Raw genomic sequence first — 16,074 nt, 5'->3', positions numbered from 1 at the left:
TGAGTCTTAGCGTTGCTGAGAGTGGGGTCTGGCTGCTCACCGTTCAGAAGCCAATAAAGAGGCAAGGTTGGTGGAAAGGAAAGTTTGCTTTATTTTGGAGGACTGCAATGTGCAGATGGAGGAGGAGACAGACTTGTGCCCAAAGGCTGACTCTCTCCCATCTCCTGGCAGTCAGTGGGCAATAGCCTTTAATGGGGGTTTCAGGGATGTATCAACTAAGGAGGGGGCTACATGCAGATACAATACAATCAGCTCCGACGTTCGTCTTGCCATTGGCCATGGGGTGGTCTGATCAGTGTCATCTTGACTGTTTTAAATATAGTGAATCTTCAGTTCCAGGTCGGTTTGTTCCCATTTCCTTGAGTTCAATTCTTGGAATTGTGGCGGCTTATGTCATGGCTACAGTCCGGTCATCATGTAGTTAGCTTCTTCCACCTGGTTAGGGTTTCAGTATCCACAAAACAGCTAACAGGATATTCTCACAGCTCAGAATATTATCTGCAGCCTTTGAAGAGGAACTAAAAGTCCTTGACTTTGCTTAATGATAGAACTATTATTATTTGACTGTTTACTTTTGTTTCTGTATTTTCTCATTTCTCTGATTAAACATGTTTTTTGGTTAAAGTTTTTCTGCAGACAAAAAGCAGGTGGAGGACATGGGTGGGGTGGGCAGGGACCATAAGGTCCTATTTCATGTTAGTGGGAACGCTTGTATTTCCTTCTAGTCCAAATGACTCTAGATGTAGTGAAAGTGAAGTCACTCAGTCGTGTCTGACTCTTTGCAATCCTATGGACTGTAGCCTACCAGGCTTCTCCGTCCATGGAATTTTCCAGGTAAGAGTACTGGAGTGAGTTGCTATTTCCTTCTCCAGTGGATCTTCCCAACCCAGGGATCGAATCCAGGTCTCCCGCATTGCAGGCAGACACTTTACCATCTGAGCCACCTGGGAACAGGGGCTGTCAAATTTTCAAACCCAGTTGCAATTCCTCAGCTGCTTCCTGTAAACCAGCCCTCTCAAGCATGACAGACTTGGACCTCCTTGGGATAACCTGGTCCAAACATATCACCTGAAAAATGTGATTTTTTTCAAAAATCTTTTTTTAAAAACTTGTGGTTAAGTATGCATAAAATGAAATTTATTATTTTTAAGTGTACACTTCACTAATATAAAGGACATTCACAGTGCTGTGCAGCTTTCATCATCCATTCATCTGAAGAATGCCTTCTGTCTTCCCAGACTGAAACTCTGTACCCATGAAGCAGACCCTCCACTACCCCTCCTTCCAGCCCCTGACAACCATTCTACTTTCTGTCTATGAGTTGGATGGCTCTCGGTACCTCATATAAGTGGAATCATATACTGTATGTCCCTTTGTGACATATTTCATGTAGCATAATGTCCTCGAGATTCCTCCATGTTGTAACATGTGTTAGAATGTCCTCCTTTTAAAAGGCTGTATAATATTCCCCTGCGTGTTTGATGACTACCATTTGCTCATTCACACTTGAGAGCATCCACCTTTTGCTTTGAAAGAATAAGACTGCTATGAACATGCATGTACAGATGTATGTTCAAGTCCTTCCTTTCATATCTCTTGGGTATATACTCAGAAGTGGGATTGCTGGATCATATGGTATTCTGTGTTTAATTTTTTTTTAAGGAACAATCATACTGTTTTCCATAGTAGCTGTATCTGCACCATTTTACATTCCCACCAGTAATGCATAAGCGTTGCAGTTGTTCCACATTCTGGCCATTACATGGTATTTCTGTGGTTTTGTTTGTTGTTTTTGATAATTGCCGCCATCCTAAGAAGTGCAAAGTGGTATCTCAGTATGGTTTTGATGTGCCTTTTCCTAATGGTTAGTGATGCTAAGCATTATTTTGTGTGCTTATTGGCCATTTGTGTATTTTCTTTGGAGAAATGTCAGTTCAAGTCCTTTGCCCATTTTTAATCAGGTGGTTTGTTTTTGGCCCTGGCACAGATGTCTCCCTGATTGCCTAGAAAGGTCACTGCTTCTTAAGGCTATTGGGCACTTACCCAGGGTTCTCTGGGGCAGCCTCTTCCCTTTATGTGTATGTCATGCAGAGATAAATGCAGAGACTTGCCCCTCTGGAAAATTCCACCTGACACTGAAAGACTTGCCCTTCCCGCTTATTGTAAAGGAAGTTCAGTGGTGAGTGCTGCAGAAATAAGCCAGTTACTGCTTTTGGATAGTGTGTGATATTGTCATCTGACTTTTTACTAAGTAAAAATAAAATCTCTTTTGGGGAAAAGGAGGAAACAGAGATTCTGTTTCTCAAGTTCCCAATGTGATGATATTCGAGACCAGGGGTTGACAGACTCTGGCCCATGGGCCATATCCCACCTCCTTTTGCTTTTACAAATAAAATTTTATTGGCACACAGCCATGCCCGTTTGTATAGTATTGTCTGTGGCAGCCTTTGTGGTACAGTGGCAGAGCTGAGTGGTTGTGACAGATTGTCAGACCCACAAAACCTAAGACATTTCCTATCTGGCTCTTTTTACTGAAAAAGTTTGCCAGCCCTTGACTATTCTAGACATTTAAGAAGTACCGTTAAACAATTGATACAATATAGTGGTGTAGACAGCTGACCATTCACTCTACACTTGAGTAGTTTGAAAGCTGTAAAGCTCATGTAGGTGTAAGAGAAACTGACTTTTGAGAATTTGCTGAACTCCAACTTTGTGTCCAGATGTGTTCTTTAATTAAGCCTTTTTTGTTTGATTGGGGCCATAACTTTTGCATCTAGCACCACCAGGACTCCTGCCCAGTGTGGCTGAAAGGTTTCTAACACAGGCAGCATTTTTTTAAAGTTACAGTATCTAGAGGACTTCACTGGTGGTCCAGTGGTTTAAGACTCCAACGCTTCCAGTGCAAGGGGCGCAGGTTCAGTCCCTGGTCAGGGAACTAAGATCCCACATGCCATAGCAAAAAAAAAAAAAAGTCACAGTATTTGACGCTTGCCTTTGCCCCGTGAAAGTCCCTATTTATACTAAACTTCGGTGAAGTAGCTCTGATCTTTACGTACAGTAAGAGGAGTTATACTGCAGGGACACGGCTGTGAAACGTACAGCACAGAAAACTTGTGGCTTTTTACTCTAAAAATAGTGTCCTGCTTCTTTTACCACTCCCTCTAAGCCAGAGGTACAGCCTTGCTAAGGTAGTAATGGTCAGTTTTGGAATTTTAAGATACCGTTGGTTTGCTGATTTTGTTTTGCCCTCTGTTCAACCGTTTAGCCGTTCATGCAGTGAACTTATGCTAATTACCAGGAGAATTGTTAAGGTGTACGGGCATGGACTTTGAGGAGCTTATATAGTATGTTTTGGCAACTCAAGGATATTAAATATTCAATTTAAAAGGTTTTTATTTTAAGCATAGCAGTGTGTACATCTCAATCCCAAACTCCCAAACTATATCCCTCCTTTGCTGGATAACCAACAAGGCCCTACTGTATAGCACAGGGAACTCTGCTCAATATTGTGTAACAACCTAAATGGGAAAAGAATTTGAAAAAGAATAGATACATGTATATATATATATAACTGAATCACTTTGCTTTGCAGTTGAAACTAACAGAACATTATTAATAAACTCCAATATAAAAGTTTTAAAAAAGATTATTTATAATATCCTTTGAGATCATTGGAAATTCTAGACCTGCGCACACACAACATACACTCATAATCATCCACAAACACAGGCTCCCAGGAAATCATAAAGCTAGGAGTAACGTCTACCTGAAAATGCTTTATCACACAGAATGGCAGGTAACCATTCAGTACAGTCCAAATAGAATCTCAATAGTGGATGAATCTGGTGAGACGTCACATTTTGCTGTAGATATAATATTTATCTAAAGGCGAAATAGAGGCTTTATCCCATTATATGAGGCTTACTGCCCCAACTCATAGTGAAATCGTTAGTTTTCATTTCTTGTTTAGTTGCTAAATGTCCGACTCTTGCGACTCCATGGACTGTAGCCCACCAGGCTCCTCTATCCATGGGATTTCCCAGGCAAGAATACTAGAGCGGGTTGCCATTTCCTTCTCCAGGGGATCTTTCTGACCCAGAGATCGAACTCAGGTCTCTTATGTCTCCCGCATTGGCAGGCAGGTTCTTTACCACTGAGTCACCAGGAAAGCCCATTGGTTTAGTGCTGATCTATTGAAAGCTTTATAGCCTTTTTCCTTTACTTTTTGAGAAGAAAAGTTGAATTCTCCGCCCCGCCCTTAATCTAATAATCAGTATTTCTCTTCCAGATGTGGTTCCTAACCTGTAGTGATTTTAATTACTCTCCTCGGGAACCGCTCCCCAAATACTCTCTCCTCCATGATTTTAAAGGCTTTAATGTTGAGCACAGTCTGGTGAGAATCCCCTTGCAAATGATTTTCTTCAGTTGGTATGAGGGCAGTATTTCCTTATTTTTGTATCTGTGTGTTTTTCCCCCCTAGGAACAGATTTTCATGATATATATTTCCCCAAATCTTTTCAATTTGTACCATCATCTTTTCAATTTGTAGACACATTTTGGAATTCAGATCTTGCCCTTAGAACAACTGGGGGGTCATCCATCCGCTCAGTAAGTGTGCCTTCTTATTTATGGCCTGATGAGACTTCATTCATTTCTGCATATTTTGTTGTCTACTGTTGATGCCAGACACTGGACTCGATGTTGGGAATACAGAAATAAATGATGTCAATTCCTTGCTCTCAGGGCTGGGCCACAATTGAGTGGGGGAAATGCAAACTCACAAAAATTTACAATGGAATATGATTGTAGAGATGTGTACCACATGCATTATTAAGTCTGGGGAATTTGTAAGCTTACTTAAGTCTTTCAATTGAGTTAGACTGTGGATAAGTGTATCAGATGAGAAACACATAAATGGTGTTTATTTACTCTGAGGTAGTAAATGGAAAAGTTGAACGAAATAAAATGCATCTATTATGACCACTGGCGTCCAGCAAGGCCACTGCCCCCGTGCCCCTGTTCTGCCTGCACTTTCTTCGTATGTGGGTCATTAACATTGTGTTTAGGTCAGATGAGAGTCTGTTCCATCTGCTGTGATAGCTGAAGTAAAATGCTGAGGGAGATCATTTGAGATCGTCTCTGTGCTGCTGATTGCATGCTTGTGGCTCATAATCAGAATGATGCGAAGTAATTGTTCGAGCGACTTGCCGGCTATGTTTCGTGTCGTTGCAACTCTCAGCAGTTTGGTCCTGCTCCTCTGCCTGAAGCATGTTTGCCCAGCGCCTGTTGGATGGCGCGAGTCACTCTTCACTGTTGTGGGTGACGTTGGTTCTAGCATCCTCGCTTGCTGCCCCCCATCTATTTTATAACCTGAAAAAGAAATGTCTGCTTATTTAGTGGGAGCAAGTGCTGGCTTTTGTGTTCAACAGAATGCTACGTACCAGGGCTTCCATACAGAAATCCACACGCTTGTTGCCACAGTGCTCCTCTCTTTTTCTCTTTGGCCAGAAAAGCCAGGCAGACCTGGCTTAGAATTCTTGCTTTGTCACCTACTGGTTATGTAACCTTGGGTAGGCCACGTGTCTCGAACCTTGTTTTCCTTATCTGCACACTGGGTCTAAGAGAACCTGTTTTACAGAGATTTTGTGAGAATTAAAGATAGTAGATAAAACTTGTTGGCATAAGTGTTGTTGTTCAGTCACGAAGTCGTGTCCCACTCTTTTGCAACCTCATGGACTATAGCTTGCCAGGCTTCTCTGTCCATGGGATTTCCCAGGCAAGAACACTGGAGTGGTTCCCTTTTCCTTCTTCAGGGGATCTTCCCGACCCAGGGATTGAACCTGTGTCTCCTGCATTGAAGGCATATTCTTTACTGCTGAGCCACCAGGGAAGCCCTTGTTGGCATAATTAGCCACCCAGTAAATGGGAATAGTTAATAATAAGGAATTCAGTGTTCACTCAGGATGACATTATACAATGGCAACACAGAACTTTCCTAAATCAGTAGTCCAAAAATATGTTGTAAGTGTGGAATAGAGAGTGTCAGCCCAGTTTTCCTAGCTACATCATATTTACCAGGGACAGACAATTGGATGGGGGTGTCTTAGAATCTAAACCCTCATCTTCCATGGCTGGGTCTACTCTACAGAATGTACTCTGGGCCAGCCCACCTACACCATCAAAGGATGCAAAGGTCCCTTTGAAAGCACATTTAAGAACGTGTGTCATTTAGGTTCCACTGCATAAAAGAGACATTATACTGGATAGTGCACAACACAGCCTGACCATCTGGTTTCCTCTCATGCAGAAGGCAGGGACCACGACAGAGTGAAGCAAAGCAGAAACTCTGTCCCTTTAAGAAGTTCATGGTTAGATCTAGGAACTTCTCACAAGCTCCTAAACTGTACCATCAAAGGAGATCTGTTAAACGTAGCTCACTCCATATTCCTCCATACAGTAAAGTCCCTAGAGGGAGTTCTGGAAGAGATGCTTTCTCTGCTTCCATCCAGAGCTAAAATTTAAGATCTAAGTTCTTATCTCCGGGTGTTGATGCTGTTACTCATGGACAACACAGAACAGTAGAAATCTCTTCTACGAACACGCCCCCCCACCACAAATTGTTACTTCCCCTAAAAGTCGCATAAGCTGGACAAAGCATGAACTTTTCTTAGAACGTAGCGTGTGAAGGGTTTATCACCTGTGCATTTGTGGGAACCCACAAGTCGAACTCTTGTGTTTCTCCACTTTTGGTCTCAGATACCAGAATTTTTCAGCTGGTATCTGATTTGGCATTTCTCTGCTGCCACAATGTGCCCTGTCTTTCTTTCGCTGTGCTCCCTGGCAGTTCCCCACCTCCTGCCTGCTTGTAGGAGCAGGGTTGGCAATGCATTAAAGGGTTCCATTCATAACTGGAGGAAGAGTTCACTCTACACTCTGCTGATCGCGGGGATACCTTCACTTTCCCGGTTACAAGTTTCTCAGCCGAGGACAAGCACGTGTCGTGCAACTCACTTAAGCTGTATCACATATGTTTTTACCAGACCAACCATTCTCTTTGAGAAGGAAATTATATTAGAAATATAGAGACTGCACAAACATTCCCATTCTTGATATCTTCTAAATATGGTAAATTCTGATTTTTTTTTAAAAGTTTTCTAGTTTGTATAATGTGATTATAATTTTTAGGTTCACACAGAAGTCTACAATTTCCAGTTTACTTCTCTCTGTACCATGAAGTCACTCCACCACAATCGGGCCACAAACAGGGACACCTCTTGAACTTCAGACTTAACGATTTTCACACTTGAAAGAGGCATCTATATCTGCTGGTACTCCTAGTCTTTAAAATTTTGTCCCCTTTCAATGTATTGGAAACTCACTGAATATTGTGATTTGTGATATTATTCCCTGCAGTATATGTACTAGTTTGTAGTCTTCTCAGCTACACCCACTCAAACCAAAACAATTTTTTGTTGTTAAGGCTTCTGATATTTATACACACTGCCTTTCCCAATCTTGATGATGATGTAGAAGCAAAAGAATCACACGCTACCATAAATGTAGTCGTTTCTCATAAATGTGGGATACTGATAAATTCTGTAAATTCAACAAATATGGATTTAGTGGTTCGTTCTTTCATCGCAATACTCTTGTAGTCCTTAAACAATTATGATGGGGATGGATTTGTTGATGTTAAAAGAGTTTTACAATATAACAAGTAAAATATTAGACAAGAACAATATGAATGGTATCATAGAATGTTATAAATACACTGTATATATGTATATAATTTTATTTATGTAAGTATGTGTATGTTATATTCTGTATATTTGGGCATAGCTGAGACCTTGCTGCTGTAGAAGTGAAAATGTTCAAAGTGTTATTAGTGGAACTTTTGCTGCTTTGTATTATCTGGGGTTTTTTCCTTCCTTATCTGTATTACCTAATTGTTCATGTGGGCATGTGCCTAGTCGCTTTGGTTGTGTCTGACTTTTGTGACCCCATGGACTGTAGCCCACCAGGCTCCTCTGTTCATGGGATTCTCCAGGCAAGAATACTGGAGTGGGTTGTCATTTCCCTTTCCAGGGAATCTTCCCAACCCAGAGATCAAACCTGAGTCTCTTAAGTCTCCTGCATTGGCAGGTGGATTCTTTACCACTGAGCCACCTGACAAGCCCTGATTGTTCACAGTAAATGGTTTTACTTGATTTTCATTTTTCTCATCTCATTTTTGGGGGCGTGGAGAAAAAGAGAATACAATACAGATACCCACAGTTTTCTCTGCCGTGTCTTGTCGTCACAGATCTGTAAACGTGTTATGCTGCATGGCATTAGGGGATTTTCTTTTTATTAAGTCTCTTCTGCGTGCCAAGGACTGCACTGAGAACCTGAGACATGATGTGAAGTTGGTATTATGACTGCCATCAATGCAAATGAGGAAAGGGTTCCGAGAGTTTATGTCCCCAGCATCGCACAGGTGGTGGGTGACGCATCTGAGACTCAGATTCAGGTTTGACTCTGAAATCAGTGTGTGGGGTCCTGGTGAATCTCACTCTAGACCTCCTGTCTGCCTTGAGGAGGAAAAGGTTAATGTATGCGAGTGAATTATAAAGTGTTGCTTTCGAAAGACGGCGCTCAGAGATTTCACCAGTGGGGCCAGGACCATCTCTCGGGGATTGCAGTGTTTCCCTGCAGGGCTTTCAGTCAGCGTGTGAACTTCCCAAGAGGCAGGATCACGTGCTCTCAGTACCCCTCTCCTCTCCCCACACAGACTGGTGGTCGGGGAGGGAGGTTTCTCCCTGGGGCTGTGAAGACAGCCTAGAAGATTCTGAGGCACCAAGTCTGGGAATCTGTGGCCAGTGGACACCTCCCCGGGAGGAGACTGTCCACCCAGCCCTAGAGGTCGCAGTGCTCTTTTCCTTTTAGGGAAAAGGAAGGAAAAGCAGTGGCTGGAGACTGGATCCCTGGTACTCTGGGATCGTGTGAAAATTACCAGTCTGGGGAGCTAGGCTCGCCTTGCCTCCTCCCCTCCTGAACCTGCAAAGCCGTCTTGAAAACAGCCTGTGGAAATTTTTAAAAACTTGGATCTTGTGCCGAGTTCCTTGGGTGATGCAGATTAAATGGTCTGTGGCTGTCACCGCCTTATCTGCCTTTGTCTTCCAGGCTTCCTCTTCCAACACTCACATCATCTCGGTTCTTTCCCACACTTTATCTCAGACACCGTGGCTTCCTCACGGGATTACTCAGTCCGCCTGATATGTGGGCGCCTCTCTGCCAAGTCCCCCTTCCTGTAGGAGCTTAATTATGGATCCCTTTGGGGTCATGGACTTCAGTGGCGCCAGCCGCGGGGGGGGGGATGGATGGAGTTGTGGGTACCCCATTTTGGGAGAAGGCAAAGTGACGTGATGGGATGCTCTGGTTACTATGAAGACATCTTCAGTTAGCCCCATTGTGGGGGTGCAGACGTGACATTTTTAAAGGTCTACCTAAAAATGATTTCCCAGGCACCATGATATATGTGACTATATATTGTATGGTCAGGCCAATCAAGATGGCAGTTCCCTTGGTCTCTGTATCGCCTGCCCGACCAGGCTCGGCTTCACTCACATGACTATCCAATCCCTTAATTACAGGGCTTAATCAGTAACTGCCTACGTGCTTGCTCTGCCCTAACCTCTGGGTTTCCCTGGTAACTGGGGGAGCCCACCTGCCCTCTATTCCCCCTATAAATCGTAGCCTCCTCCCCCGATTAGTGAGGAATGAGGCCATGTCCGTGTCTTGCTCATCGTCTGTTGCACACGGGGATTTGTCTCTCCAAGGCCTCGGTGGAGGACCCCCTTGTCCAGATGTCTCTGTCGCTGTCTCTGGGCTCTTCCTCTCATCTCGAGCCTGGGCAACTACAAGGCTTGAAGACCCGTGGGGTGCTGCCCCACGACACTCCTTTTTCAAAGGTTCACTCCTCCGAAGATAAAGGAATCATGCACACGATTATTTTCTTCATATTAATTGTTCAGAGCTCCGTCTTTAAAATTCTCGTACTCAGCCAAGCGGTGGGAGGTCCACGGTCTTCAGACATTAGCTGTGTGCCTAGTAAGTAATCAGGGGCCCGGTGCTAGGGGTGTCTCATCTCCCTGGCCCGCGTCCCCAAGCCAATTTATAGGATGGGTTTAATGTTTTATTTTTAATCTTTTTCTCTTCCAGTTTTCCAAAGAAATTAGTCCGTTTTCTGGGTGGAGAGAGACCAGACTGCTGTTTTCACAGGGTGAGTGATCCTTTGACTCCTTCACGGGGGTGTTTTACTCGCCTCTCTTGGTACGTGCTTATAATCCGTAGGCCTTCTCCCACCTGGTACCGAGATACTCTTCCTACTCATTGCGTCTCCTCTTCCCTTCAGAGGGGAGGGTTCCCCCTGGTGTTTTTCTGCCGTTTGTTTTGGCTGTTCACAGGTTTTGTCTCCTCTAAGTTGGTCTTCCTCATTGGTGTTACCTTGTTTATCTTGCAGAAGGGATGAGAGAGGAAAATTTTTTTTTTCCTCCAGTGGCTGATGCGGTGGGCAAGGAGAACCCATGCATTTTGTTCATGTGACATACTGTCTTAACACCATGACAGAGAATAATGGGATGTGAGCACTAGCTGGGATGTTAGAGCCCATCTGGCAAAGCCCCTGTGTACAGATGGGACAGCTGAGGTCCCGAGGGCTTCCGTTCCCCCGCCACCCTCTTCTGAGCCTAGATTATGAGGGAGGCATTGGACTTTCAGCTGTGTGTGGTCATGGCCACCCAATCCCACACACAGCTGTCTTTTGAATCCCAGTGACCTCTGAGGATACAGTTAACAGGTGGTTCAACATGATGTTATCCCGATGGTAAAGAATCCACGGCCAATGCAGGAGAGGCTAGAGACCCAGGTTTGATCCCTGGGTTGCGAAGTTCCCCTGGAGGAGGAAATGGCAACCCACCCCAGTATTCTTGCCTGGGAAATTCCATGGACAGAGGAACATGGCAGGCTCCATTCATGGGGTTGCAGAGTCAGACACAGCTGAAGGCACCCTCACCACCATACCTCCATCTTTCAAGACAAGTGGCAGGAGGAGCACTCTCCCCTATTTAACTTTCTCGTACTTGACTACTACCTAGAGAAGCTGATGGCATGGAGGTACCCAGAACCATTTTTGTTTGGGACCTCATCTGAAAAGGCCTATTTTTTCTTTCCTTTGAGCCTTTCCCAAACCACCACATTTGCAACACCCCGTCACGTGCTGGGACTCCGTGGTCCACCTGCTTTGCTGTTAGACTCAGAGGTGCACCTGCAGGTGGGTGCGGGCCAGCTGCAGAGCGGCACGCCCCCACCCTGGACCGCCTGCACCTGCAGAGCTCGGCTTAACAGGGTTTCCGTGCCGTGCAAATTTGGCATGCAGTCATAGACTCTCGGAGGAGCATTCCTTCTCTTAAAAAAAAAAAAAAAAGGTATGCTTCCATGAAATTAAAAGACGCTTACTCCTTGGAAGGAAAGTTATGACCAACCTAGATAGCATATTCAAAAGCAGAGACATTACTTTGCCAACAAAGGTTCGTCTAGTCAAGGCTATGGTTTTGCCTGTGGTCACGTGTGGATGTGAGAGTTGGACTGTGAAGAGCGCCGAAGAATTGATGCTTTTGAACTGTGGTGTTGGAGAAGACTCTTGAGAGTCCCTGGGACTGCAAGGAGATCCAACCAGTCCATTCTGAAGGAGATCAGCCGTGGGATTTCTTTGGAAGGAATGATGCTAAAGCTGAAACTCCAGTACTTTGGCCACCTCATGTGAAGAGTTGACTCATTGGAAAAGACTCTGATGCTGGGAGGGATTGGGGGCAGGAGGAGAAGGGGATGACAGAGGATGAGATGGCTGGATGGCATCGCTGACTCGATGGACGTGAGTCTCAGTATACTCCGGGAGTTGGTGATGGACAGGGAGGCCTGGCGTGCTGAGATTCATGGGGTCGCAAAGAGTCAGGACACGACTGAGTCAGGACACGACTGAGCGACTGATGTGATGTGATCTGATCTGATGGAGACTGTACAAATGTGGATCCCAGAAGGTGGACCTACCTGTGGTTCTTTCAAGATACCTGTGCCACACCTGGCTCTAGATCACCTTCATTTAGGTTGACGATCTAAGTGCACTTATTTCCAAAACGTCTCATCACCTCTAGAGCTTGGTCTAAACCTAGTATTGAGAGCCCATGTCCCTCATTGTATCCCACTTCTCAGCTTAATCACTTTATCTTGACAGACAGAGGGCTTCTCTTCAGCCCTTCCTGGAGTCCTTGTAAAGGAACTTGATTTTTCTGCTCATCAGGGTACAGAGAGAGTCTGCTTTCTACCAGGGTCCTGTATGGAATTTAGAACGTGGATTGCTGATTCACTAAGGGACTGCCTGCTTATTACTCTAGAATTGATGTCTCCTGGCCCCACGTACTCCCTGTGCATGAACTGTGCATCATTAGAAGTGTGAGGGTGTCCATTCCCTCATCTTGCCCAAGAAAAGCCCCGAAGGTTTATCCCCCAGAGCACACCACTATAACGTGGGACGCCGAGGCCTGCTGCTCCCCGGGGAAACCGGAGAGGCTCGGTGGAACCAAGAGATTGATCACGACTAAAGCAGGAGACAGTGAAGGGCCTTCGGAAAAGGTGCCGAATTCCTTGCCTGTTTTGTGCTGTTCTTTAAGTAAAAAAACTGGTAGAGATGGGTATGACCTGAGGAATGGTAAAGCAGTAAAATAAGGACCACCTGAACCCACGCTGAGCCACTTAACGGCAACTTCGGTTTGCTGCTGGGTTGTAAGTAGTTGGAGGCGTCAAATCATTGTCCCCAAAAACTACACGCTGTTTGCTTTTACTGGTTGTGGGGAACCAAAAATACACCGAAGCTGTGAGTTTCTTAAAAAGCAACTCAGAGGCTGATCCCCACGCCTCGTGTTGGTGCCACACAGTTTCCTGTGCTGTGCAAGTGTCCACCTTGGGAAACGGGGGTCCACTGGGCTCCAGCTCATGCTATTTGGTGGGGCTGGACCCTGGAACAACGCTGCTGCCATTTCCAAGCTCGAACAGCGCCTGGCCTCGATGGTATCCCTTTAAGGGAAATCCTCCTGCCAGCACTGCGATTTTATTTGCCAGAGGCCAAGTAGCAGTGGCATGTATTGGTTCCATAGCAACATGTCTGTGCAGCCAGAAAAAATATCATGGCCATGGCAGCCCGTGTGTCCTGAGCAGGATGAACACAGCCCTATGCCTCCCGCCTTTTTTTCCATGTTATCCGGGCCCGCCTTTCCTCTCCTGTAGAGAGTGTGGACTGGGTCATTGTTATCCGTCTCTGCTATCAACACTTGCCTCCTGTCCCCACCGAGCTGGGGGCTCGATGAGGGGAAGGAGGTGTCTGTAGTAAAATTGTGCGGGTCCCCGAGTGTGCTGGCAGAGAACTGCCCAGCCCGAGTCGGTGAGAGCCTGTTCTTCTAATCAGCCCTCTGGCCAGGCAGCCCTGGCAGAGGGGCATGGTGGGCAGAGTGCTTCCTGGACATGGCGCTCAGCTGCTCCTGGCTGAAAGTGGACAGGGAAACAGGCCACATTTAATGTGGTCCACAGGGGGTTGAGGAGACCCCTCTCAGGGAAGTGGAAGGCCAGGCCCTGTAGGGCTGCACCCAGCAATCCGTTGCACATGGCGTATCTTCTAGGGGCTTCCACCAGAGGTGCAGTTTCTAAGTGCAGTCTCTCCAGTGTGTGTGGGTGGGGTTTTCACATTTCTTTGATGTTTTCTCGTCTCTAAAATCCTCCATGGGGACTTCCCTGACTGCCCAGTGGTTAAGACTCTGTACTTAAAATACAGGAGGTGTGGGTTTAATCCCTGGTCGGGGAACTAGGATCCCACATGCCATGTGTGTGGTCCCCCCCAAAAAAAATCCTACGTGAAACCATTGTGATCACTCTGGGGGAAGCAGATGCTTCCCCCCACCAAACTCCTGACGCATTTAAAAAATCTTTACCATCCATTTGACATTTGATTTGTATTTCCTTTTTTGATATATAACACTTTGGGGGCCTGAGCAGTCTTTTTAGGTAAAGAACCTAGGAGCCATCCTTCTTACTCTTCATCTTTTTTTTTTAATTATTATTTCTCCAATGCTCAGAACTGAGTCTTATAGATAGTAACTATACCATTAATAATTTCTTCATGATAATGTTTTGGTCTCATCCAGTCTCATAAGGAAGCAATGAGGCAAGTCTGTAAATACTAAACATCTTTCAATTTTTAAAAGAGAAAAGATAGATTCAAAAATTTCGTTTGCTGGTGTGGTTTCAAAAAAACATGTAGATAGGAAATCATAAGGTAAGACTATCTGAAGATTTCACGTTTCCTCCTCTTCCTCTTTGTGGCTACGGACCATGAACTGTGTACCCTAGGGTTTCACAGTGGCACTGAAGTCATCTCCCTTCTCCCTCAATATTTGCTATTTCTGTTGAATTTGCCTTATTCCTCTTGAGCTAGACCTCTCGTCAAACCCCAACCGTGTCTTTGGAGCTATTAAGTAAGAGATTTGAAGGATTTTTCATTAAGATGACAAGTTTGATAGATTAGGATAGTGCTTCCTAATTTAGTTCTGAGGTCTGTTGAGAGAGGAAAGGTTTTTATTGTATGAAAACCTTTATTTTCAAAGAGTACTCATTCCTTCCTAAGTCCTGAGCCAACTGAGAAATAAGACAAGTGTAATAAGGCAGATGGAGCCAGGGTGAACCTCTGGGACTGGCAACTGTTAACTGAGAAGTTGTATCGTAGGATGAGAATCTCAAAGAGCTTCTCTGGTCTGGGCTTGGTCACAGTCTACCTGCAGGAAAGTTTTGAGCCTGTGGGCCACTGTCTGTGTGAAGAAGGAAGGAAAAAGAGAACCTAATTCTCCCCCTCCCACCCCTGTGGTAGCATAATTCTACCCAGTGAAGTTATGGGTTCCCAAGGAGAGGTGTGGTCCACCCTGGCTTTAGCCCCCAGCCAGGTACCTCGCTCCACATCCCTGGGAAAGAAAAAGGATGGAATAGAAGGCCAGGAGGGTTTAGGGGAAATTCTTCCCATGGAAAAACAAAGGGATGGAGCCTGGTGTCGGCCTCTGGCTCTGCTCTCACCTCTCACTCTCTACACGTCTACAATGGAGGGAGGGGGTCTGGTGTGTCCCCTGCTTCCCTCTGGCCGTCTCAACCCGCTGGGTTTTCTTCCTAGCTCCTTGGTTTGCATATCTCTTAACTGGTTTATTGTTAGTCTCCTCTGTTAGAAGGTGGCGAAAGCAGAAATCTTGTCAGTATCATTAACTGCTGTGTCCCAGAACTTAAAGCCATATATGCACAGAGGAGGCATTTGATAAATCTTTGCTGGATGAATATGTGAATAAATGTTTTTTTGCCTCTTCTTACATTTAATTCCTTGGATGTCTTTGTGCCTTATCTTGCCTGGCTTATACCTTATTCATATCATAAACTCAGGTCAGCTGTCGGTTCTCCATGGAACCTTCCAGCTTCCTTTCTTCCAGGGGAAAGGATCGCTTTCTTGTTTGTAAGCAGTCGCCAGGAGTTGTGTACACGTGAGTGTGTGCAGCTGTGTGTGCATGCAAGTCTGCCTTTTCTGTGTGTGTGTGCACACACTTTCTGGATCTGGTTCTGTAACACTTCGATTCACTTGTTTAGGTATCAATATTTAATCACCTTTACTGGGTTGTAAACTCCTTAGAAACTGGGCAACCCCTTATTCATCCCTGTTTCTCTAATACCTGCCATCCAGCAGGAGCTCAGGAAATGATTTTAGCGTTTAGTGTGTGTGCGTGCTCAGTTGTGTCTGATTCTCTGTGACTCTGCAGGACTTTGTCCCTGCCAGACTCCTCTGTCCATTGAATTTTCCAGGCATTGTTATTTCCTCCTCCAGGGCATCTTTCCAACCCAGGGATCAAACCCATGTTTCTTGTGTCTTCTGCATTGGCAGGTGGGTTCTTTACCACTGCGCCACCTGGGAAACCCCACCGCTGTGTCTCAGTACTTAAGTTCCTAAGTACCTTACGC

The 16,074-nt window shown here is 45.2% G+C and overlaps 1 protein-coding gene across 19 annotated transcripts in view; it reads left to right on the top strand.

Annotated features, from left to right (window-relative positions):
* Positions 1-16,074, top strand: part of ATXN1 (ataxin 1) — a 415,565-nt gene that overhangs the window by 219,889 nt on the left and 179,602 nt on the right. For 10 of the 19 annotated variants that reach the window (XM_055570690.1, XM_055570680.1, XM_055570687.1 and 7 more), the window contains one exon: positions 10,201-10,261. The gene's annotated coding sequence lies outside the window, so the exon portion shown is untranslated. Of the gene's footprint in view, positions 1-8,249; positions 10,090-10,200; positions 10,262-16,074 lie in introns of those variants that run through there. The other 9 variants (XR_008711346.1, XR_008711347.1, XR_008711349.1 and 6 more) reach the window with 6 other exon arrangements.

This window comes from Bubalus kerabau, chromosome 3 (genome assembly GCF_029407905.1).
Source record: "Bubalus kerabau isolate K-KA32 ecotype Philippines breed swamp buffalo chromosome 3, PCC_UOA_SB_1v2, whole genome shotgun sequence".
NCBI classification, from domain to species: domain Eukaryota; kingdom Metazoa; phylum Chordata; class Mammalia; order Artiodactyla; family Bovidae; genus Bubalus; species Bubalus kerabau.
Note: the sequence above shows the minus strand (reverse complement) of the source record. Positions and strands in the feature narration are given on the sequence as shown.